The sequence below is a fragment of the Hordeum vulgare genome, chromosome 7H (genome assembly GCF_904849725.1).
Source record: "Hordeum vulgare subsp. vulgare chromosome 7H, MorexV3_pseudomolecules_assembly, whole genome shotgun sequence".
NCBI classification, from domain to species: domain Eukaryota; kingdom Viridiplantae; phylum Streptophyta; class Magnoliopsida; order Poales; family Poaceae; genus Hordeum; species Hordeum vulgare.
In genome coordinates, this window is record NC_058524.1 from 285,008,292 (window position 1) to 285,034,633 (window position 26,342).

Sequence of the window (26,342 nt, forward strand, 5' to 3'; positions counted from 1 at the left end):
AAGGACATGATCTTTGGTGTGGTTCCGATAGGGGGTGCTATCGTACGTCCACGCATATGGAGACTTCAACCCATGGAGTGTAACGCCGACGTGAGTCCACGGAGGGCTCAACCCACGAATGTTCCATAGAGAAGAAACCTTGTCTATTCCATCATCCCTTACATTCATGACAGACTAGACTCACTTGGGGAAGATCTTCACGATGTAGGCGATCTCCTTGCCCGTGCAAACTTCTTGGTTCAACTCCACAAAACAAAGTAGGAGGCTCCCAAGTGACACCTAACCAATCTAGGAGGCACCACCCTCCAAAAGGTAATGCATGCGGTAGTACAATGCACTCCTTGCTCTTATGATTCAAAAGATAGTCTTCTCAACACTCAATCACTCTCTCACAGAGTTGGCATGGGTAGAAGATATTGATTGGGTGGAAAGCAACTTGGGGAGGCTAGACATAAAGTTCAAAATTGATGGATTGGAATATCTTGATCTCAACACATGAGTAGGTGGCTCTCTGTTAGAAATATGGATATGGCAAGTTCATGTGTGTTCTGAGTGGTTCCTCTACAAATGAGAGCTGGTGGAGGGGTATATACACGCATATCCAAAAATCTAATTGTTAAAACATTATTGCCCAACTCGATGAAACCAAAGTGGAACTGGGAGGCACCGACTTGTACAAAATTAGGCAGATTTTGGATTCTCGGTGAGACCAATCTAGGAATATCGATGGTACTGATATGGGTAAACTACAGCAGTTTCCAAATGTCGGTGGGATAAATTTCAAAACTCAAAAATTCTGATTCTTGAAAACGACATACGAGAAACTTGGTCACTGGTTTCAGCGGCACCGAAAGGAATGTTGGTGGTACCGAGATTCTAGGGTTTGGCATGGGTTCTATCTCTGGTGAAAATCGGTATGGTCGAGTGGAAAATCTTGGTGGCATCGATTTTGGATATGTAGGCTTTGGACAAGGAATTTTTTGGGAGAATGGATGAGTATTTTTGGTGGCTACCTTGAAGCACTTGAGCTACCATATCATTATAGATACCTCATCCCCTTTTAATAGTATTGGCATTCCTATGGACTCAAACGTGATTTCTCACAAACATAAAATGTATAGTCTTGAAGCTTGAAGCTTGGAGCTTGGCCAATCCTATTATTTTCCTTCCTTGGGGCTTCTCCACACAATCCTTAGCCAAACTTCTCTATGGTCTATATCTAAAATATACCAGGTAAAAGTATTAGTCCAAGAGACAATGTATGTTGTCATGAATTATCAAAACCACCAAGGGAGCATGTGTGGTTTCAAAATCCCCCTTTTTAGTAATTGATGACAACATACAATCAAAGCTTCACATAGATATAAGCATTATAATATGATAGCTTTGAAAGATGCATGACTAATAGAAGCTCCCCCTAAATGTGTGCAATCTCCTTTAAGAGATGTTTGCTTTGGATTGCATATGCGCACACATAGTAGAAGGGACAGGACGGGTCATGTGAATCTTGGGTATATGCGTCGAACATATGTGAATGAAAGATTTCCATGTTCAAGACTCACTCTTGCAAACAATATGTGCAAGAGACAAGAGATCATCATGAACAAGGATATGATACATATACTTGCCTTGAGGTTCTTGGGCATCTTAGAAGTAGGAGTACACTTGAGAAAACAATCATTAGATAACACAAGAGTATTCTATTATAAAGATGCAAAGATCTTCAATAGTACCAAGACATGGAAGACATATTGAAAGTAGGATTTGATGATAGATATGTCTCCAAGAATATTTATAACTTTCTCCCCTAAGTATGATATGTAAGATTTCCTCTCCCCTGAATCATAGCATGTAGATATTGGGAGTAAGTAGGGTGAGACAAGTTCAATCCAAAGTAGTTCTTAGATAACTCTTTGAGTTCAATCCCCCTAAAGGATTTCTTATCCTTTTATATCTTTACCCCTTAATGGTATCTCTCCCTGTAAATGTCTAAATGTGTAATCTTTGATATATCTCCCCCTTTAGCAGATCCCCCCTTTTGGCATAAGCTATTAGAAGCTGTCATATATACCCCCCTTTGTTCCAAAAAGGTCAGAGGGGAAGGGTTCATTGCAAGTAAGGAATCCTGGATTCTTCTTCCTTTGTTAAGGGTTCATTGATTCTTCTCCCCCTTGAGTATGGATAAGTGTTCCTTGAAATTTCTGCCCCTTTAAGTAGGGATCCTAGATGTTTATCCCCCTTTGTGGGATCACTATGGAGTTTCTCCCCTTTTGAAATATGTAGATCTTTGATGAAGGAATCCCCCTTTTGCAAAAATGGAAATAATCTCTAAGAACACACATAGCATCAAAATTTGGAGTCTCCGAGGAAAAGTGGTTGGTAGAACCGAGAATGAATTTTGAGCCTCTCGGAGAAATCGGTTAGACCGATTTTCCCAGATCGGAGAGACGGGTTAAAAATGAAATATTTGCTACATGAAAATATGGGATACCAATTGTGGGATGATTTCCATATTTTGTTAAACCTTCCTCTCCATTTAAAAATTTGTCCTCAGATATTTGGCCCAAGCTCTCAGAGAGGGTTCAAGGAATTTTCAAAAATAATTGCAAAGCATTTTCACAACTAGATGAGAATTGAATAGTTCCGAGAAAGTATGCAAGAAAAATATGAACCATACAAGAAATGTTATCTAGATGTTGGGCGGTGACTAGGTCACATATATTAGAGTATATTGACTTGAGGAGTCAAGCAAGAATGCTTGATCATATGTCATACTCATCATTAAGTAAAAAATACGGTTGCCATTTTTTGTTAAGAATTTTAATGTCTTCATTGCACTTGACTTGCTTTACCTCATGACTTGGTGTAAAGCTTTATGAAGGATATGAGTACACCCCTTTGAATGATGTTGATGACGTGGGATGCAGGTGAACTTGTTTGTGGATGCTCAATGTTGATGAAGATCATATTCAATTGGGAGCTATCATTGTCATTTTGGTTCACTTTTCACCTACATAGGTTAGTCATGCAAGGAACAACATAATATATCCAAATGACAAGAGTGAATTTGTTCATCGAATAGTTGTCAAGGATATTATTTTGTTGTCTTCTTCCTTCATCTCCAAAGAAAGGGTTGTTGATACTTGGCCATGACAAGATTGCTTTTTATGTGAGTTGATGGCAATCTTGTGAAGTGTAGTTTTTCAAAGTACCTACACAAGGTTAGATGCAATACAAGGGAGCATAGTTTTCCAAGAAATAAGATAGTGGCATATCAATAGCATTATGGAATAATCAAGTAAGCTCATGCTCTTGCATCCATCCGAGTGATCCTGGCTCAAGTTTGAAGCATCAATGATGTTCAACTCACTACTCAAGTGACAAAACACTTTCCCATCAAGTACCTTGGTAAAGATATCATCCAATTGTTTCTTGGTACGAACATGCTCGAGATTAATATCTCCTTTACCAACATGATCACGAATGAAATGATGTCGAACTTGAATATATTTAGTTCAAGAATGTTGCATGGGATTATGGAAAATTTTAATAGAACTCTCATTGTTAGACAACAATGGAACAATTTTCACATGAATGCCATAATCCTTAAGACTTTGTGTCATCCATAGTTATTGCGCACAACATGACCTCGCGGCAATGTATTTCCCTTCGGAAATAGATAGAGACACTGAGTTTTGTTTCTTGGATGACCAAGACACAAGAGATCTCCCAAGAAATTGGCATGTACACAAGGTGGATTTTCTATCAACCTTGTCTCTCGCATAGTTAGAGTCTTAACAGACAACAAGATTCAAAGAAGATCCCTTGGGATACCATATGCCAAAGTTTGGTGCATGTATCAAGTATCTCACAATTCTTTTCACAACCTTTAGATGGCACTCCTTAGGTTCCTCTTGATATCGGGCACACATGGAAACACTCGACATGATATCGGTACAAGAGGCACATATATAGATATAGAAGTGAACCTATCATTTATCGATAAACCTTTTGATCAACCGGTTTGTCTTTCTTGGTGAGATCAACATGCCCACTAGTAGTCATAGGAGTTTTCATACCTTTGCACTCTTGCATATTGAACTTTTTGATTAAGTCCTTGGTGTACTTTGTTTGAGAGACATACATACCTTCTCTAGTTTCATTGATTTGCAAACCAAGGAAGAATTTCAGCTCACACATCATGGACATCTCATACTTCTTGGACATCAACCTTCCAAACTTATCACTAAAATGTGGGTTGGTAGATCCAAAGATAATATCATCCACATAAATTTGGCACACGAATAGTTCGCCATTAACTCTTTTAGTAAATGAGGTTGCATCAATTTTACCAATCTCAAAACCCTTTTCAAAGAAAAACTTTGTTAGGCATTTGTACCAAGCTCGAGGGGCTTGTCTAAGACCAAATAAAGCGTTATGATGTTTGTAAACATGATTAGGTTTCTTAGGGTTCACAAAGCCGGGAGGTTGTTTCACATAAACTTCCTCCTCACTTTTACCGTTTAGAAAAGCACTTTTTATATCCATTTAGTAAAGAGTAATATCATGGTGATTGGCATAAGCGAGAAGAATATGAATGGCTTCAAGTCTATCAATGGGGCCAGAGATCTCACCGTAGTCCATAACTTCGACTTGCGTATAACCTTGAGCTACGAGATGTTCCTTGTTGTGAATCACTTTGCCCTCTTCATCTTGCTTGTTCTGAAGCACCCATTTTGAACCGATGAAGTTGTGCTCGTCCTTTGGTTTCTCCATGAGTTTCCAAACTTCATTCCTCTTGAAGTTGTATAGCTCTTCGTGCATGGCATTCAAACAATCTGGGTCTTGAAGTGCTTCTTCTACCTTCATAGCCTCAATGCTAGAGATAAATGAGTAATGCTCACAAAAATTAGCTAGACGAGTTTTGGAGCGAGTGATTCTCCCGGTTTTTATGTCACCGAAGACTTGATTCAGCGGATGATTCTTATCCACGTATGCTCGAACTCGTGATAGCTTTTTCCTTTTGGAGCGGTGGAGCTTCCTCGTCATCATCTTCTTATTTGTTGTAGTTGAAGGTGGCATATCCTTGAGGTGGTGGTGAAGAAGGTTGAGCTGGATCATCATGATGTATTTCTTCATCCTCTTCATCATGTCGTGTACCACTTGTGGATGCCTCCATGTTGTTTTGTGGTCCGCCTTCACACGAATTAGGAGATTTCACTATTTTTTGATGAAGTACTTTCCTTCACCTCCATGGGACGAGTCTTGTCGATGGACAAGTCTTGGATGGCTTCTGAAGGTTCCTTATCTCCTACATCATTTTGCAATTGTTCGACTTGCGAACCATTAGATTCATCAAACTTCACATCTACCGTCTATTCAATTTGTCGAGTGAAGTTGTTGTAGACACGGTAAGTGTGAGAGTTAATACATAACCAAGTAGGAAACCTTCATGAGATTTAGGAGCAAATTTAGAATGACGATGCTTATCAAGAATGTAGCACTTTGAGCCGAACACCTGAAAGTATCCAACTTGTGGTTTGTTACCGGTGACTAGATTGAATGTTGTTTTATTGGGAATCTTGTGTAAGTAGAGTCGATTTGTGGCATGACAAGCTATTTCCACGGCTTTTGCCCAAAAATGTCTGGGTGTCTTCTATTCATCAAGCATCGTTCTAGCCATCTCTATGAGAGTTCGGTTCTTCCTCTCAAACAACTCCATTTTGTTGAGGTGTGTACATCATCGAGAACTCATGTGAAATCCACTCTTCGTCAAGAAAGGTTTCCACATTCATGTTCTTGAAATACGATCTGTTGACGCTTCGAACTTTATTGATCTTCACTTCAAACTGATTTGGGGATTTTTGAGCGAAGTTCTTGAAGATCGTTTGTACATGTGACTTGTCATCAAGAAATAATACCCTATTAAATCTGGAAAAATCATAAATAATAACTAGACCAAAAGAATTTCCACCGAAGCTCTTGTAAGCATTGGGACCAAAGAGATGCATTGAAGCAGCTCGAGTGGCCTTCTAGTAGTCATGATGTTCTTCACGGGATGACTTACACCGACTTGTTTTCCTGCTTGACAAGTACTACAAAGTCTATCCTTGTCAAAGATAAGATCTTTAACACCAAGAATATGATCACTTCGATAAGCCTATCAAGATTACACATACTAACATGTCCTAGGCTTCTATGCCATATCCAACCTTTAAAAGATTTTGCAATAAGACATGTACGAGGTTTGGACTTTTTAGTGAAAACGACAATGTTTAGATCACCTCTACGAAAGCAGTAAACAACATGTCATGATTATCTCGACGGAACACTTGGCAACCAACTTCCGTAAATAGCAAATTGAAACCAAAATGCTCTAATATAGATACGAAAATAAGATTTCAGCCAAGGGATTCAACAAGCATGATATTTTAAATGCAACTATCATGAGATATGTCCACCTTACCAAGACCAAGTACCCTACCCTTGGAGTTGTCTCCAAAAGTCACATACCTTCGTGGTCCATTGTTTGGTGTGATCTCATGAAACATGTATTTATCTGCGATCATGTGATCAGTGCATCCACTGTCGAATATCCACTCCTTTCCTCCATCCATGTAGTCTCTAAGGTTTTTTATAAGACTTAGGCTCCTCATGGTCTTCTCATATTCGATGTCAAACTTCTTGCCTTCATCATAGTAGATGTGCTCCACATTGTGATCGTCAACTGGAGCATCCTCGTCGTAAGAATTAAGAGATTCGTCCGAATTTTTACCATAACAGTGTTCAAGTTTATGAATGTGAATGGCTTCAACAAAGATTTTATTGATGGTAATGACGTCTCCTTTAGCACGCATTAGGTCACGAACCTCAAATAGATAGTTATCCAAATTATGATCATTGGGCTTCATTTATTGAAAGGCAACAGATTTTTGGAAAATGATATCAAGATTTTTCAAGGAATAGTTGGGATATCTTTTCTCTAAATATTTCCACAAAGTATGAGCATACTCAAAGTTTTTCATTTGATTAAGCACATTTCTTGGCAGTCCTCTAATAATGAGATAAACAGTTTTAAGATTGCCAAGCATATTAAGTTCTTCATCATGAGAAGGATGTAAGGGGTCAATGGTAGGCACATAGGGATGTTCTACATACTTGCTCAAATGGAATTCATCAAATATATCAAGCAATTCACATTTCCATTAACTACAGTATTCCCCATTGAGAATATGCAATGTACAACTAAGATTCCCCAAACTAGACACATCCATCCTCCTCCAATGGCGATTAAACTAAGGCTATGGAGAACAAACCTGTGATACCAACTGAGGGATCACTAGAAGGGATGTCTAGAGGGGGTGAATAGATTACTTGAAAAATTAAAACCTAGTCTTTTCCCAATTTTAATTGTTGGCAGATTTTAGCATTTATAGCAAGTCAAGCACACCCTACACATGCAAGTCTACGAGTATAGCAGCGAAAAGTAAAGACATACATATGGAAAGTAAGGAGTAGAGTTTAGAAAGATCAAACACCAAGATGGGCTTAGTCATTTTTGGCATGGTTCAGATGGGTGGTGTTATCGTACATACATGTTTATGGAGACTTCAACCCACGGAGGGTAACGGCCTCCCGAGTCCATAGAGGGCTCAACCCACAAATGGTACACGGAGCAACAACCTTGTCTATTCCATCATGGCTTACATCCATGAAGGGCTATCCTCACTTGGGGTAGATCTTCACGAAGTAGGCGATCTACTTAAATGTAAAAACTTCTTCGTTCTACTCCACAACACGAAGTAGGAGGCTCCCTAGCAACACCTAACTAATCTACGAAGCACCACCCTCCAAATGGTAATAGATGAGGTAGTACCATGAACTCCTTGCTCTTGTGCTTCAAAATATAGTCTCCTCAACACTCAATCACTCTCTCACGGATTTGGCATGGGTAGAAGAGATTGATTGGGTCGAAAGCAACTTGGGGAGGCTAGAGATCAAGTTTAAAATTGATGGATTGGAATATCTTGATCTCAACACATGAGTAGGTGGCTCTCTCTGAGAAATATGGATATGGAAAGTGTATGTGGAGGGGTATATATATGCATCTCCAAAAAATCAACTGTTACAACATTATTTCAGTGCTTCCTCTATCAATGAGAGCTTGTGGAGGGGTATATATATGCATCTCCAAAAAATCAACTGTTACAACATTATTGTACAAAATGTGGCAACTTTTGTATTCTCGATGGGACCTAGGGTAGTTTCCAAATCTCGGTGAGACCGATTTAAAAACTCAGAAATTCTGATTCGTGAAAACGACATACGAGAAATTTGGTCACTCGCTTTGATGGCACCAAAAGGAATGTTGGTGGTATTGAGATTCTAGGGTTTGGCATAGGTTTTGTCTCCTGAAAAATCGGTATGGCCGAGTGGAAAATCTTGATGGCACCAATTTTGGATATGTAGTCTTTGGACAGAGAATTTTGTGGGAGAATGGATGAGTATTTTTGGTGGCTACCTTTAAGCACTTGAGCAACTAGATCATCATAGATACATCATCCCCTTTTAATAGTGTTGGCTTTCCTATGGACTCAAATGTGATTTCGCACAAATATAAAATGTACAATCTTGATGCTTGAAGCTTGGAGCTTGTCCAATCATATTTCTTTCCTTCATTTGGGCTTCTCCACACAATCCTTAGCTAATCTTTGCTTTTGAGTATATCTGAAATATACTAGGTAAAAGTATTAGTCCAAGAGACAATTTATGTTTTCATGAATTATCAAAACCACCAAGGGAGAAAAATTTCTTTCACGGGGGGAGCTCATCGAGAGAACAACCCCCCCCCCCTATGTGCATGCCTACACCTAAACAAGATAAAATGATGAGTATGGTGGGGTGAGCAATACTTCAAGCCACATTGCTAGAATCAATGATATTTAGCTCATGCCATAACTCGCGAAATGTTCCTTCATCCAATGGCTTTGCGAAAATATCTGCAAGTTGCTCATGAGTTGTGAAGTCCAAGATGCAGCACTATCTGTATTTGGGATGAGACCTTCATATGGATAGAGATGCATCTCGGTGTTTCGCAAGCATAGAAATCATTGTGGATACATTTAAAGAGGAGATGAGTATATGAGTTAGCTTACACTCGCCACATGCTAAATTACCACTTCATACATCATTCATTCACACAACCAGAAGAACATGGTCCCTCTATGGATGAAATCGAACGGTAAAAGCAATGAAGTCTATCTCCCTAGCCCAGGAGACGACCATGAATCCCTCTACTCGTCCGGATGGGTAATGTTCATGTGCCAGCTCTCCTCATCATACACCCACATGAGTTGTGGAGCATCTTCTACGTCCAGATCTGTGGTACTAGATCCTGTGGTGTTATTGTAATTTGTGAGCCATGGATACTCAGCAATCTCACGACCGAGGTATTGGGACTAATTAAGTTATTTGGGTAAGGCATGGTTAAGTGGTGAGGTTGCAGCAGCGCCAAGCATTGTTTGGTGACTAATTTATGGTTCAAGATTAAGATGAGAATCTGCGCAAGTCGGTCGCAAATGAATTATGATCAAGAAGTGACCTCGAACACCTTATGTCAAACATAACACCACCATGTTCTCCTTCCGAACTCCCTCGGAAAGAGACTGTCATGGTTACGCACACAGTTAGTTCATTTTAATTAAGTTTACTTCAAGTTTTGTATAACCAGATGTTAAACAAATTTCCAAGTTGCCACATAACCACGGGCACGGCTTTCCGAAAGATATAACCCTACAGGGGTGCTCAAACTAGTCCATCACAAACTATGACAAGCTTCCCTAGAGCGAAAACCTCAACCTCGAGATAGCCCGAGGTATCCTCGATATCCAAGTGCACAAGATATATCAAGAAGGTAAAATAAATCCAGCAAGACCGCCCGACATGTTGACGAACCCTATAAGAGTTGTGTATCTCGTTCTTAGGACACGACAGATAAGCAACGCGTACGATGGACTGATAGAAATCCCCTAAGTTGCCCTGGGGTAACTCCGCACAGTGCTCTAGTTTGTACCAACACTCATGAGGAGCACTGGCCCGGGGGTTGATTAATTATCCGCGGGGTAGCTATTCCCTATGCATTTTTATTAAGTTGTTTAGCGAATGGAGTAACAATGTTGGGTCTTGCGAGAAGTGTTTTAAACCAAAATGATTTATCAAGGGGTCCCCAAAACAACCCCAAGCGTGTTAGGAGCGCTCAATAAGGAACATAACACAAGTAACCAGAAACTAGGGTGGGAAAAGTGGAACAAAACATCGAGCAAAAAGATCAGGTCTTCCCCCTTCACCAAGTATATATGTGCATTAAATTAAATATAAATAATAAGATGATATCCCAAATATCCATGCAAACCCATAGATCACCCTGCACGTGCAACTAGAACGCTATAAGAAGGTTGAGCGAGCGCTAACTTAGCCAATCAAGGTTTGCTAGGATGTAGAGGGGTTAGAGGCTTGTCATGGCATTTTGGGATGCTTGCCATTTAGGTTGTAGGCAGTGAAAATTAACGATAGAAACGACACAGCTAAGCATAACAAAACTAGAAAGGATATCAAGGACAACGGCCATCTTACCTCGCACTTCTTCTCGGGAATAAAACTCTTGCTCTCGAGGAACATTCCCAACAGGATCCTCGTACTCGTACTCGGCTCCCGGGGGGCAATGACCAAAGGGACAAGGTGCGGAATCACTCGAGCGCCAGAAAGAGGATTCCTGGGCGTGCGTCAGGAGCCTTACCGGCCATTAATACCGGGGCCTGACGACGCAGAGCGGCTCGAGTATCAAGGGGGTCTCCTGAGCAGCGCGCCTCACGAGCCTTACTGGTCGCAAAGCAACTCGGCTCCCCCAGGATGCCGGGGTTTTCCCCATGAGGGACAAGCTTGCTAATGGGTCGGAGCTCACGGCGACGAGGAAATGTGCAGGACCGGGACCTGTAGACATAGAGTGCCGAAAGGGTCTTCACCTCGTCCCGCTTGTGAAACAGGAGCTGCACCGGAGGAACTACGCGAGGGACTGACGCAAATCCACAAGCTAAGCGCCTCACAGGCCCTGACCTGGACCCTCCCGCTTTACGATAAACTAACGATGAATGAAAATATGCGCACTAACGAAGGATGCAGGGCATAAGGATTTGGCGGCGGCAAGGATAAAGTCAAACACCCAAGCACGCGGCGGCACAAGAGGTGCCTCAGGAGGGCAGAACTCCCGGAAGGTTGTGCCTCCCTCGCCACCCACAAGCTACGGCAACGGTCCCTAAGCTTTGTAGCCCCACTACAGCGACCACCAGCATGCAAACCATCGCCTCAAGAGCAAAAGAAAAGAGGAGAGCAGGAAAGGTAATAGCAACAAAAGCTTAACGCCCAGCAGGGCAGAGTTCTCGATTCACCATTGCAAGAGCATGAAAATGGGGGCTTAGGGCACTAAGGGGAGGGGCTGTCAGCGTCACCCATGGAGCCGGGTAGCCCAGCATCGGGACCACCCTCCTCGCTTGAGGAGGGCACATAGATGTACCGCCCCACCAGGGCGTCCACGTGCGGGCGGACCTCATCCCGGAGAAAACGAAGGGCTCAACGGGTGCCGGTTCGACGACGCATCGGGGGTCAAGCTCGCGCGCAAGTTGGAGAACACGAGCTTCAAGGAGAGGCCCCGAAGCTCGCGTGCGCTGGACGCATTGTCCTCCTCCACGCGATGGACGCCGGCCTCCAATGCCTCCATGACCTCCTGGAAGAAGATGAGGTAGCCCCCGTCGCTCCTCACGTTGGGCAGCGCCGACGCCCTCCCCGCAAAATGACACGTCACGGCGGCCGCCCGGTCAGCGATGCCGGCAAACTACAGAGCGTGTTGCGACGCCATCAGCCTGACATACGATGCCTCGTCCTGGGCAACCTGCACAGCGTCCGCTGCCTCCCGAACCTGTTTCTGCAGCGATGCTAGCTCCTCTTTGGCCTCCGCCTCGCCTTGGCGAGCAGCGTCGAGGGTGGCCTGGACGTTCTCAAGCCGGGCCTGAAGCTCTTCCACCTCCTCTTGGAGCTCGCCAAGCTTCGGCTTCTTGGAGGAAGGCGTACTTAAGAAGAAGGAAGATCAACCCAAGGACAACAGACGGAGCAAAAAACAAAGGAAACGCAATGAATGACTTACTCGGCAGCTATTACCCAGCGGAAGCGGAAGCACGAAGGCCCTGAAGGCCCTCCGCCATTGCCCCCGGCGGCGGACAAAGGCGCAAGAGGCGCCACACGCTTACCTTGGCTAGAGAGATCACCGAGGGATGCCATGAAAATGAAGAGCAAAGGAGTGGAATAAGTCTCCTCGCGGAGGATGGGTGAAGCAGAAAAGGAGCTCAAGGTTGCGGTGCCTTCCCCCGCAGGGGGCTGGGCAAATTTATTGGCGAGCCCTAGCCACCCACCATAGTGGGAGCATGGGCATCGCGCGACTCACGAGGGCCATGAGGTGGGCCGACGGAAGCGCTGCCGCCCACGTCACCTCACCTGTCACCAATCGGTCACATCCGCGAGGGCCGTTGCGTGTGGTCACATTCAATGAGCAACATTATGGCATGTGCGATTCTTGGGAATCGTATCATAGCGGCCTGGCACCACCCGGGCGCTTCGAGGAGCGATATCGTCGCCACGTGGTTGCGAGACATGTGGGTCGCTTGACCCGCAGGAAAATGGGGCCCGTGATGTTTCGGGACGTCTTCGAGGCATCCTCGAGAAGCCAACCGAGGCGCGCCTTGGGTCCGGGGGCTACTGTCGGCGTTCTGGGAATGCGGGTACCCAGACCTGCGTGCCCATGGCCCAGGGCAGGCCCACTCCGTAAAAACAAGATCGGCAAGGAACAACACCACCCTGAACAAGGCCCTCGCGAGGGGCCAAGCCTCAGGAGGAAGAGCGACAACAAGACCCACAGGGGCCCTCCTCTAGTGTCCTCCGGAGCAGCGGATATTTCAAGGCAAAATCAGGCCTCAGGAGTCAAGGATGATTCCATGGAAGGACAAGCAATCAGAAGATGGCAGGACAGGATAGTTCCCCCTTTAGTGCAAAGAAGGTGGGAGCGAATCAGGACTCCAAAGGCATCTCCAAAAGGTTTCCCTTTCGGTGCAACAAGACCATGGTCGCCCGCCGGCAAGACGGACGTCATCCGTGTGCTCAGCTCTATAGAGCTGGCACCAGCATTGCAGGTGAAGACCACTTTTGACAGGGGAAGCATTTTCCCTTGTCTCCCAACGAAACTGGCTATTGTGGAATCCCTTCCCGCCTATGATAAGGGAAGAGGACCCTATCCTACACTATAAATAGAGAGGGTAGGATACTTGGAAAAGGATCGAATGATCGAAACCCTAGAGCAACCCACCTATCCACTTGGCCTCCGGAGGCTCGAGAGCACTGTACTAGTCCGTTCATCAACCTCCGTGAGAGGCAATCCACGAAAAGGAGGATTAGGGTTTTATGCTTCGTAGCGGCCCGAACCTCGGTAAATTATTGTGTTCTGTGTTCGCCTCGCCTTCGAGTGAGTTCTTCGCCATTTCCATCGAGTAGCAGGCTAGGTTAGGTCAAGCCCAGAGAGACCGCCGTATACGCCCATGTGTTCGAATCCTTAAGGTTTGGCGGAGCCCGAAATTCGACAGGGGTTAAGACCCTTTCGGCACTCTATGTCCCGGTCCCGCACATTTCCCTGCTCCCGTAAGGCGCAAACTGCTACCAAGGTTGTTCCTCATAGGGCAAAGCCCCGGCGCCCTAGGTCCCAACATGGTCGACACTTGGGTGGCCGACTGGCCTTGCGACCAGTAATGCTCCTGAGGCATGCTGCTCAGGAGCCCCCATTGACACTCAAGCTGCTCTACGTCGACAGGCCCCGGTCCCGCATATTTCCCCACTCCTGTTAGGTTCGCACTTCACAGGGCGGGGCCCCACCACTCCTGACGCCGACCAGTGCTCCAGGACGGCACCAACAGTGGCGAGTTGCATTCTGACTGGTAAGGCTCCTGAGGCGGTGCCAAGGATCCCCTCTTTTAGCGCTCAAGCGATTCCGCACTCCGTTCCTTTGGTAAACGCCCCAGGGGCCCCTGAGGCCTCCCGAGACACTCTATGGTGGTACCAAATTTCAGTCCGGACCCCCGAGCGGGGGTTGACTACTGAAAAATGTTTGCCCCTTGGTGGCAAGTCCATGCTTTCATGCTCCTTGGATCTTAGGGGCGGTGCAGAGCGTTCATCTCCAAAAAATGGCATCCGGAAAAAGAGGCTTTAAAGCCAGAGAAACGAGAAAGAGCAATAGAAATATTTTCCCCCTTTTGTTTTTCAAACGTCGGGTACTGAGAATTAAAGACCAACCCTTGATATTGGCAAGTTTAAGTTCAGCGGAAGATAGTTCAAGACCCAAGAAAAAGCAAGCAAAACGCCGCGTCCGACACCTTAGTTGGCACAGTCATTGGTGGACTGAGTTGGTTCCCTTGCCATCTGGGGGCATAGTTATTGGTGGATTAGATTGGGTGCCCCCGTCTCGAGCGCTGAGCATAGGGTTTCCACTAGGCATGGGGTGGACCCCTTCTGCGTCCTCGGGGGGCCCTGGGCATATATAGCCTTAGCTCGTTATTGCGTGACAGTGTCATGGTGGGGGTGTATATGGGAAGTTGCGAGGACACTTTGGCCTCAGAGTGACCCTACCCCTGAGGCATTAGCACCTGATTCCAGAAGTCATTGGTGGACTGTATTGATTATTGTCGTCTTCTCCCTAGTGCGGGGCATGGGGGTACCACTAGGCGTGGGGTGGAGCCCTTTCGCGTCCTCGGGGGGCATGGGCGTATACATCCTCGGCTCGTTATTACGTGAGAGTGTCATGAGATGAAGTAGGTTCCGAAAGGATTGAAGGACGATACAGAGTTGTCGTGGGTTGATGCAGGTGCCACGCACTCGTTCTCCTATGACCGGTTGAGGGCTTTTCTGTTCCTCTACGTCGGTATGATCCCGTCCCGCACATTTCCCTGCCACCGTGAGGCGCCTCACGGGGCAAGGCCCTAACCCGGGGGTCAAGTGGCTTTGTGACCGGTAAGGCTCCTGAGGCGCAATGCTCAGAAGCCCCCTTTGATGTTCGAGCAGCTCAGCGTCGCTAAGATCTAGTCCCACACATTTCCCGACCATCGTTGTGTGGGACCGAATGAACGGATGTAGCTACGGGATCAAGCCCTGCCACCTCTCATAACGATCGAATGTCTGTGGATGATATCAAGGGTGGCAGGTGGCCTTATGACCCGTAGGGGGCCTGAAGCACGATGCTCATGAGCCCCTTTTGACGCTCAAGCGGCCCCCATCTTGTCCTATTGATTGTGGCCCTAGGGAGCCGCGAGGCCTCCCTAGATCCCGTGACGGGGCATCATGCACCGTACGGAGCCCCCAAGCGGGGGGAGGGGGCAGAACACCGAAAGATGCAAGTAAGGCAAGATGTCAGGTCGCCGAGTGGATTCAGCAGAAATTATGGAAGATTGCGCAAACGATACGATGGGCAAAAGCATGCCCTGAATATTTGAAGTCCCTGCGATCAGCACACGCTTTCTAAGGCATTAAAGCCAAAAAATTACCTCGGATAGCTTCCTTGTGTGTAAGGAGCGCCTCGCGAGGCATGGCCCTTGGCACCCACGCTGCATCATGGTAGCCGCGGGTGGCCCGTGCCAACTATGTCCCGTCCCTGCATTTGACTCGTCCTCCTGAGGTGTGCGGTTCGGCCGTTCGTAGTTCATCCATGGGGGAGGCGGCTGGCGCCCCGCCCCGCGGCTCGAGGGCATCTCCCAGTCCGCGCATCTTGGGCCCGGCTCAAGGAGGGGGCCCAAAGCGTTCCTCACTCCTGAGGAAGATCGGCGCCCAGGGGGACGCTTGAGGCTCTTCCTTGTTGGGAGGGTCAGGTGATGCCGCATACTCCGGTACGTACGGCTCCATGTAGGCGCTCGATCGTCCTCCGAAGCCGTTCAGTAGCGCGACAGTGGTGGTCCCTCTCGGCGGTGGAGGGGGATCCCCCCCCCCCCCAGCATTGCTGCTCGAAGATCTTCTTGCGATAAGCCTCCGCACAAAGTCGCTTGTTCCTGTTGCTGCCATTGGTTGGTCCCGGCACCGCCCAGTGCCGACTCCCCCTTTGGTGCCCGGCACGTCTCTGTTGTCGTAGGTCACCTGCGTGGACGCCTCCGCCTTCTGTTGGCTGCACCGGAGGGAGCGTTCCTGTCTGGCCGCCCGGGACTGTCGGGGGCCGACCTAGCCTTGGTGATTTGCACCGGTGTGTGCATCGATCATTCCAGTGTTCTCTTCACGCTCCTGGGGGTTGTCAGCGTGATGCGCCTCGGGGCCGGTCGCCGGAACCTGGAGGAGGACGAGGGCTGCACGAGGAGCGTCTTTCTCGGCCCCGCCCAGCATAGGAGGGACCCCATTGCTTGCAGCCCTAGGGCCGGCATGAGGTGCGAGCCCCCGACGCCCGACGCTTGTGGCCTTGAAGAAGAGCGGGGTTGGGTGGCCTTCTAGGTGATGGCGATCAGCTCCATGATGTGGCCCGCCAAGGCGTCAAAGCCACTTGCATCAGTTGTTGGCGGAGCATCTCGCTCGCCATCTACAATGCGTCGTGCGCGCTGCGGTCCACCAAGTTGATGCGGCGCGTCGTCCGTGCCGGGGGAGCCGCCCAGCCGCCATGCACCTTGGTGGCGCGGGTGGTGGTGACGGTGGAGACGATGTTGACGATCTGGTACGAGCCGTCTGGTACCACAACGCCGGTATGCGTGCTTCCGGTCGCCGTGATGAGGCGGTTGGAGGCTAGAAGAAGTTGGTTGAGCGCCGGCCATCGGAGCAGCGGGCCTAGGGAATATGAAGATCGGAGAAGTTCTTAACACGCCGCCTACCTCGCGCGCCCAATGTCGGATTTCGGGCTCCGCAAAGCACTAAGGATTCGAACTCAGGGGCATGTACGAAGATCTCTCATGGCCTAACCTCGCCTAGCACGCTACTCGGTGGGTACGATGAAGAACTAACTCGATGGTGAGGGAAACACAGAACACAACAGTGTACCCAGGTTCGGGCCGCTGTGAAGCGAAAAACCCTACTCCTGCTTTGGTGGATTGCCTCTCGTGAGTGCTGATGGATAAACTAGTACAGTGTTCTTCGGCCTCGTGAGGTTAGGTCGCCTTAGTGGTGTGAAGATGGGTGAATGAATGGTTTCGGGTACCCCTCTATGAAGCAACCTATCCTCTATTTATAATGGCGGCCCCGGTCCTCTTCCCTTATCGTTTCGGCGGGAAGGGATCCCACAATAGCCAATTTCGAAGGGGGACAGGGGAATATGCTTCCCCAGTCCAAAAGTGTTCTTCGCCTGCAAAGTAGCTGCCAGCACTGTAGGGGCTGGTTCAGGGATGACGTCCGCCCTGCCGGCGGGCGGCCATGGTCTTGTTGCACTAGAATGGAAACCTTTAGAAGATACCTTGGGAACCTGTGTTCGTCCTTGCCCCCTTTGCACCAAAGGGGAAACTGTTATGTCCTGCTATCCACTGCTCGCATGTCCTTCTTCTGCATCATCCTTGACTCCTAAGGCTGGGCCTCGCCTTGGAATATCCGCCGCTCCGGAGCGGGTCCTGAGGAGGCCCCCTCCGGGTCTCGATGTGGTTCTTCCTTGTGAGGCTTGGACCCTCACGAGGGCCTTGCCTTGAGTGATGCCAGGCCCATTGGTTTGCTTGATGATGTGGGCCAGCCCTAGGCCGTAAGTAGGCAGGTCTGGGTACCCCCATTCCCAGAACACCGACACAACCATCTCCTACTCTTTCCCTTCCATAGCCAGCGGTATCCTACCCGCAAAGCCGGCCGCAAACCGAAACCGTAGAGGAGTCTCGCTTTTGTACCTGTATTGCGTCTGTCAGCGCGTGGGCTTTGTATCATTGGAGGGAGAGAGAATGGGAATGGGAGATGGGGCGGAATCTTATGAGGAGGGATTCCATCACATTCGCTTCCTCTTCTGTGTTGGTGGTTCGAGGAAGTAGGAGTCGATGGGACGGGCCTAGAGCACAGGGATCAACTATTGGCTGCCAATCTGAGCAATATGTGGTCAATCAAACGGCTGAAACTTTTATGATGACGTGGAGGCATGAGAACGCAGCAAAATCAGGTGGTGGGGGTCCTATTTGGATATAGTAGATATCTACTATATGACTCATGTTCGACCTTTTGGTCTCTTGTGTTCCGAGGCCATGTCTGTACATGCTAGGCTCATCAAGTTTAAGCTAAGTATTCTGCATGTGTAAAACTGGCTTACACCCGTTGTATGCGAAAGTAGAGTCTACAACACCCGATCATCACGAGGTTCTTCAAAACAACGAACCTTCGCAATGATGCACACTTGGGGAGAAGACAACTTTATCTTGAAATTTTAGTGAGGGATCATCTTATAATGCTACCGTTGCCCTAATCACAATAAGATGCATAAAAGGTGAACATCACATGCAAATCATATAAGTGACTTGATATGGCCATCATCATGTTGTGCTTTTGATCTCCATCTCCAAAGCACTAGCATGATGTCCATCGTCACCAGCATTACACCATGATCTCCATCATCGTGTTGTCATGTGGTTGTCACAACAACTATTGCTTACAGAACTATTGCTAACTCATAGCAATAAAGTAAAGCAAATGGCACAAATAAATTAAAGACAACCATATGGCTCCGGCAAGTTGTCCTACTCTTTCACATGCAAGTCGTGATAATCTATACAAAACATTATCGTTTCATACATCACATATATCAAATCACGTCTTTGGCCATATCACATCACAACATGCCCTGCAAAAACAAGTTAGACGTCCTCTACTTTGTTGTTGCAAGTTTTACGTGGCTGCTATGGGCAACTAGCAACAACCGTTCTTACCTACAGAAAACCACGACGGTGATATTCAAGTTGCTATTTAACCTTCTACAAGTAGCGCCTGTATCGAATCGATTCAATTAAAGTGGGAGACACAAACACCCGCGAGCCACCATTATGCAACCAAGTTACATGTCAGTCGATGGAACCGGTCTCTTGTACGACGACAAGGAAGGTTGGTCCGGGCTGCTTCATCCCACAATACCAATGAATCAAGATAATACTAAGGAAGTAAGCGATCTAAAAATCAAGGCCCACAAACACTTTGTGTTCTACTTGTGCATATCATCTACGCATAGACCTAGCTCTGATACCATTGTTGGGGAACATTGAAAGTGAAACAAAAAAGTTCTACACGCACCCAAGTTATATCTATGGAGATGTATAGATACGAGAGAGGGAGTGCATCTACATACCCTTGTAGATAGCTAAGCGAAAACATTAAGGAAAGCAGTTGATGTAGTCATACGTCTTTGTGATCTAATCACGATTCGTCCCAATCTAGCGCCGACAGGACGACACCTCCGTGTTCAGCACATATGTGGCTCGATGGCATCTCCTCCTTCTTAATCCAGCAAGCGAGGGAAGATAAGTAGATGTGATCTCAATGAGCACGGCGGTGTGGTAAAGATGGTGGTGGAGCAATCCTGGTAGGGCTTCGCCAATCAATACCATAGACGCGGTCTGAGGAGAAAACGAAGTAACAGAAGAGGGAGGGCTGCCACCGGGGCGTGGGACTTGGTTTGTGCAACCCTCCCCTCACCTTCACTATATATAGGTGGCAATAGGACGGGGGGAGGTGCACCCTTGACCCATCCTCCAAGGGAGTGGCGGCGACCAAGGGATTAGTCCTCCCTTCACAAGGAAGGGAGGAGTCCCGTTCCTCCAAGGCACTTCCGGGTGCCTTGTCCCTTTGGGACTCTTTGCCTGAGCCAAATTTTCCTCTAGGGGCTGATGCACCTGTCCCAAAATGGCTAGGGCGCACCCCTATGTCCCACGTGGGCCTTGGGGACACGTGGACACCCCGGCGGACCCTTGGAACCCTTTTCGGCACCCGTGTACACTACTGGTAATGTCTGAAATTTTTCAAGCGACCAAAATAGGAGATCCCATGTATAAATATTGTCAGATTTCAGGCTCTGCAAAACCCTAAAGATTCGAACTCACGATGTGTATGAAGATCTCTCACTAGTCCTCCTCACCTAGCTCGCTACTCGCTTGGGATGGCCGGATACTCACTCGATGGTGAGGGAAACAGAGAACACAACAGTTTACCCTCGTTCGGGTCGCTATGAAGCATAAAACCCTACACCTGCTTTTGTGGATTGCCCCTCGTGGAGGTTGGTGGATGAACTAGTAAAGTGCTTGGGTGCCTCCGGAGGCTGGGTGGCTTTGCGTGGTGCTAGTGGGTGAATGAATGGTTCAAATCCCCCCTCTACGGAGCAACCTATTCTCTATTTATATTGGCGGCCCCGGTCCTCTTCCCTTATCGTTTCGGCGGCAAGGGATCCCACAACGGTCAATTTTGAAGGGGAACGGGGGAACATGCTCCCGTGCCCAAAGGTGGTCTTCGCCTCCAAAGTGGCTGCCCGCGCTGCAGGGACGGGCCAGGGGATAACGTGTGTCCTGCTGGCGGACGGCGACGGCCTTGTTGCACCTGAAGGGAAACCTTTGGAAGATGCCTTTGGAACCTGGTACGTCCTTGCCCCTTTGTACTAACGGGGAAACAACTACTCCCTGTTGTCTACTGCTCGCTTGTCCTTCCCTTGTGTCACCCTTTACCCCTGAGGCCGACCCTCGCCTCGGAATATCTGCTGCTCCGTAGGCGTCCTGACGAGGCCCCCTGCGGGTCTTGATGTCGTTCCTTCTCGTGAGGCTCAGTCCCTCACAAGGGCCTTGCCTTGAGTGGTGCCGAGCCCGTTGGTTTGCTTGATGAAGTGGGCCAGCCCTGGGCCACAGGCAGGCTGGTCTGGGTACCCCATTCCCAGAACGCCGACAGTAGCCCCGACACCACGGCACGCTCGAGTTGGCTTCTGGGCGAAGCCTCGGGGGCGGCCTGAGACGCCAAAGGCCCTAGATGCATGTGGGCCAGGCCGGTGTGCGTCACGCGGCTGGTGTTGGGTCTTCCTTGTCTTGTGTCTGTGCTCGAGTTATGAGGAGCCTAGCTGGTTCCGTTGGTGCATTATTGCTTTCCTTCTCCCACACTCGATCTTCCTCCTTGGTCTTCAACTCCAACCGGCATCCCCCAGATCCAGCGTCGCGGCACTCCCAAGCCAGTCTACCAATGGCGCCCGCCAGCAAGCAGAAGCCAGAGGCGCAGGGTCTAGCCCTGGCTCCTCTCTTGGAGTGTGTCCTTTCCAAGGATGTTGATCTTGTCCCTGTGGTTCTATGGACTGCGGCCGAGTCCAACGAGCATGGGCGGACCCCGATTTTCCCTGGCACCATAGAGGAGCGTCCTGCGTCAAAGGTGGTGTACCCCTTCTTCCTCCACACCGTTTACGCCGGGCTGGTGCCGCCTTTCTCCTCGTTCTTCACCACCATCTTGAACAACTATGGGATCCAGGCCCTTCGCCTCCAGCCCAAGTCTGTCTTTCTCCTATCCATCTTCGCTTTCTACAGCGAGGCCTTCAGTGGCCCTCTTCCGCCATTTCTTCAGCCTGCACCTGCATGAGCACGCCCATTCGTTGGCATGTGTATCCTTCGTGGCGGCCAAGAGCGGCAACCTGCTCCTGAAGGCCGGGAAGAAGTTGGAAAACTTCAGGAAAAGTTGGGTTCTTTTAAGCCTCAAGGACGCCAACCCTCGGCTGGAGGAGACGAAGGGGTTGCCAGAGAAGACTTCCGCGTGGAGCTCGGTGAAGCTCTCTGACCCTCGGGTCACGCCCGTCCTGGAGCGCTTCTCCTGCGACATCAGCGCCAAGACGCTGACCGGTGGGAGGATAGTGAAGGAATTCTTGGCACAGCGCCTGACGCCCCTTCAGGCCCACTCCAGTCCTCTGTGGGACTACCGTGCTGGTGATGATGAGCTCAGGCTATGGTCACAGGACCATCCCACTAAGGAGCTGAGTAGGGTCGTGGCGATCTTGCTGGGCGGTGACTCTGGTGACCTGCCTGAGGCACTAGGTCTGTTGTACCATCTTGACGATCGGGTCGACGTCATCGTCGGGCTGCCTGTATTTGATGAGCGGGGGCTCCTCTCAGCCAAGGGCTCCGGTCCGATAGAGGTGTTATCTGGCAACACCTTTGGTGAGGGGGATTTGGAGAAGACCATTGACGACTACCCAGCAATCGCGCCCCTCCCGTCACAGGCCGTCCTTTTGCATGGTCTTGCAGATGATGATGCCGCCGGTGAGGTCCCCGCGGGGGTCTCCTCGTGCCCGACCAGGACCTCCAGGGGACCCGCGTCGACCCTGCGCGCTACGCGGTCCGTGTGCGTGCCCACCTCGCAAAAGTGCGAGGCTGGGTCATCCTTGGCGCGTCCCGCTTCTACCGGTGGAAAACCTAAGGCGCCGGGTTCGGCCCCCTCCGTGGGGGTCCTGTTGCACCCGCTGGCTTGTGGGTGGCAAAGAGGAAGAGGTGGCTTGACCCTGAAGAGTGAGTCATTTGACTTGGCACGCCATGCGCGTCCGAAGCCCGTGCTTGGCTGATTCCCTATTTTTCCTGATTTCCAGGGATGTCGTCTCGCCGAGGACGAAGAGGAAGAAGACGGGCGTCAAGCTGAAGGTGACTCCTGACACACCGTCGGCCCTCTCCAACGCATCGCCACTAGCCAATGGAGAGGGGGAGGGTCACGCGGCGACCTCCCAGGCCTTGATCATCACTCCCCCATAGCCCCTGAAGCGTCCTGAGGCGGTCGTGCTGACGCCGATGCTCGAGGGGCAGGCTGTGGAGGGCCCTTAGCATGTTGATGCGCCAATGCCTGCAACCTCCAAGCAGCCTTCGGAGCCCAATATTCCTCATGACGTTGCCTCCCCGACCTCACTGCCCGCGACAACACTGGAGGCTCTTTAGGGGGAGATCCAGAGGGCCTCAGTATTCACCAAGGACGTCCTGAACACGGCCTTCACCACCCTGGGCAAGGTCGCATTCGAGATGGGGAAGGGCGAGAGCGAGGCCAAGGCCGCATGTACTACGCGTGAGGAGGCGCTGAAGGAAGCCAAGGCGGCTGCCAAACTCTGCAAAGAGGCGGAGGCCTGCCTACAGGCCCTCCAAGGGGAACAGGCCAAGCTATCCGAGCAGCGTCGACTGCGGGAGGAGGGAATTGAGGCTCGCGAGGCCAAGCTTGCCGCCCGGGAAGGAGAGCTATCCTAGAAGGCGAATCGCCTGGGCATGAAGCAGGAGTGCCTGGAAGAGCAGGACAAGGGGGCTGCCTCGAGGAAGGTCCTCCTTGATGCCCAGGGGGAAGCCCTCACCGCGGGCGAGAGGGAGAAGGCCGCATAGCTGTCCTGCTGCTCTGACTTTGAGCTCAAGCTTCGGACGACGCTCTGTTCCCTCTGTTGGGATGGCTTTGACAAGCCTATGGCCACACCAGAGGGCGGCTTTGCCGCGCTCGTGACGTAGGTCGCCGTGGCCCTGGAAGACGTCGTCGTGCAGGTGGACAAGATTTTGGACAGTGAGTGTCACGACCTCTTCTTCGCGGTCGCGACACGTGTCTTTAGCCACCTGCATCTTTTCGAGCTAGGATTTGACCTCGGCTTCGTGATCCTGCCGGTCCCTGTCGAGGCCCGCGACCACGCCGCGGAGGCGGTGAAGGGCCGAGTGGAGGCTTTGGTGAAGACGTTCGCCCGCGTTGCAGCTCCTTCGTCTCCGGATGCCGCTGAAACCGATGAGGGGGAAGATGATGCTTCTGACTTCGATGACGAGGGGGCGACCGGCGGTGGCTCCTCCTTATTTCTTCTCCTTGTCTTTTCCCTGCAAGGCACATTGTGCCTCGTGGAGGCATCAAACTCATTTGCGTTTTCATGAACTTCTCAAGGCTTGTAATAACTGAATTCCTGAATGTTTACTGCACCTCGTTCCTGTCATGTTTGTTGTGTTAGTCTGTGTTGGCAGGGCCCGGCCCGCGCGAACCTTCACCGCGGTTGGACAGACCGGAATTCCAGGACGGCCCAAAAGGGGAAGGGGCTACCAGCGCAGTTAGGCCCCTGAGTCGCGATCCTCAGGAGTCCCCCTTGACGCGCGATCTGCCCTCATGAGGAGAATGCGGCGAGGATTTCGAAACTTCTGAACACCTTCAACACTTTGCGTCGGCAGGGCTCACACCGCGCGTACCTTCCCGAGATTAGACCGACCGGAAACCAAGGACGGCCCAACTGGGGAAGGGGCTATGAGCACAGTTCGGCCCCTGAGTCGCGATGCTGACGGGTCCCCCTTGACGTGTGAGCGATTCCAATGTCCCTCGTGGGAAGCTGATAATTTGAGGCTCTCGAACTCTTTTAGCACTCTACGTCGGTTGGGCCCGGGCGTACCTCCCCGCGGTTAAATCGACCAGAAACCAAGGACGACCCAAAAGGGGAAGGGGCTACAGGCGCAGTTCAGGCTCCTGTCGCGATGCTCAGGAGTCCACCTTGACGTACGAGTGACTCTAGCGTTCTTCCTAAGAGTTCTAGGGTGGCTTGTTGAGCGCACTAGGATCTACGTCGGTAGGGCCCGCCCCGCGTGTACCTCCCCGCGTTGAACAAATCGGAAACCAAGGACGGCCCAAAGAGGGGAGGGGCTACGGGCGCATTCAGGCCCCTGAGTAGCGATGCCAGGGGTCCCCCTTGACGTACGAGCGGCTCCGTACCTCCAGTTGTGTGTCCCCCGCACAGGGCGTGTGCGTAGTCGCAGGAAGATTGTGTCGATTTCCTTGCCATCTGCGGGCATAGCCGTTGGTGGGTTGTGTTGATGCCAGTTGTGGGCGTAGTCATTAGCGGACTGTGTTGGTGCCAGCTGCGGGCGTAGTCATTGGCGGACTGTGTTGATTGCCTTGGTCTTCTCCCCAGCACGGAGTGTAGGGCTGCCACTTGGTGTGGAATGGACCACTCCACGGTCTCGGGGGCCCCTAGGAGTATACAGCCTCAGCTCGTTATTACGTGAGAGTGTCACGGTGGGGGTGTATATTGGAGCTCGCGAGGACGCTTTGTCCTCGCGAGTGTCCCTACCCCCGAGTCATTGGTGGGCTGAGCTGATTTCATTTGGGTTACTGGCAAATCTAGCTGACTTCTTCTTTTTCAGGAGTGAGGCTGGGTATATGTTGCCTCAGGAGGCCTGCAAGGATGAGCTTCGACCGGAGCCCCCAAGCGGGGGGCCGACTGCCCGACAATACAAGCAAAGAAGAACGTTAGGGTTCGAAATGGGTGAGATAGAAACAACTGAAGGGTGCATAAATGAAAGTAGCGGCTGGGGAAGTGCCCTGAGCTCTTGGAGACCACCTGGCCCTGAGGGCACCCTCGGACAGGGTGAGACAAAAAGTTACCTGGCAGCAACCGACAAAAAGTCGCGACCCTCATGGGGCCACCGTCTCCCGAGGCTCGGGGCCTTCGCTCAGCCCGAGCATCTCTCCCTCTTCCTAGCCACGCCCCAGCAGGTCGGGCATGAGCATGGCCCGCTGGAGCCGATGATAGGTGGCTGCCGCATTCCCAAGCCCGGAGGGCATGTGGGCATCGGCGCGTGGGTACACCCAACAGTGCTCAGTCGGCGCGGGCCAGAAAGGGCCTTGAGCCCCGGCTCTATCGATTGCGAGCGTGTTGATGCATATGCGGGGCTGGTCGGCCGTGTCGACGACTGCAGTTCGTGGTGCAGGTCAGCCCCCGCCTCGCACGGCTTGGGCCTCTCGAAGTTCTCGGATTGCTCTGATAACGGACTTACGAGAGCTAGGCGGACGCGCACCGGAGCTCGCCCTCGAGTTGTGCTCGAGCGCCACCCTCGCTTCACTGATCAGTGAGGGGATCTCCCCGGTGGGAGCCCCCAGGCCCGACCCAAGGGAGGCGCCGAGCGCGCCTTCCTATGCGATTGGAGGCATGGCCGCGTCCCCGGGCTTGGTGCCTGAACTCCCAAGGCGATCTTTGAGGAGGACTTGCTTCTTCTTCTTGTGTGGGTCCTCGCGAGGTGTCTCGTCTCCTTCGTCGTCCAAGCTTTCGGCTGCCGCTTCGCGGTAGGCGCGCTCAAGGGTGCAGACAGCATCCTTCTCGTCGCCAGTGATCGTGATGACGCTGTCGCTCCTTGGCATCTTGAGGACGTTGTAACCGTGGTGGGTCACTACCATGAACTGTGCGAGAGCCGGATACCTGGGGATCGCATTGTATGGCAGGTGGATGTGTGCGGTGTCGAAGACGATGATCTCAGTGTGGTAGTTTTTGCGTTCGCCAAAGGTGACTGGCAGGCGCACTCGCCCGATGGGCAGAATGGACCATTCCGTGACCCCCG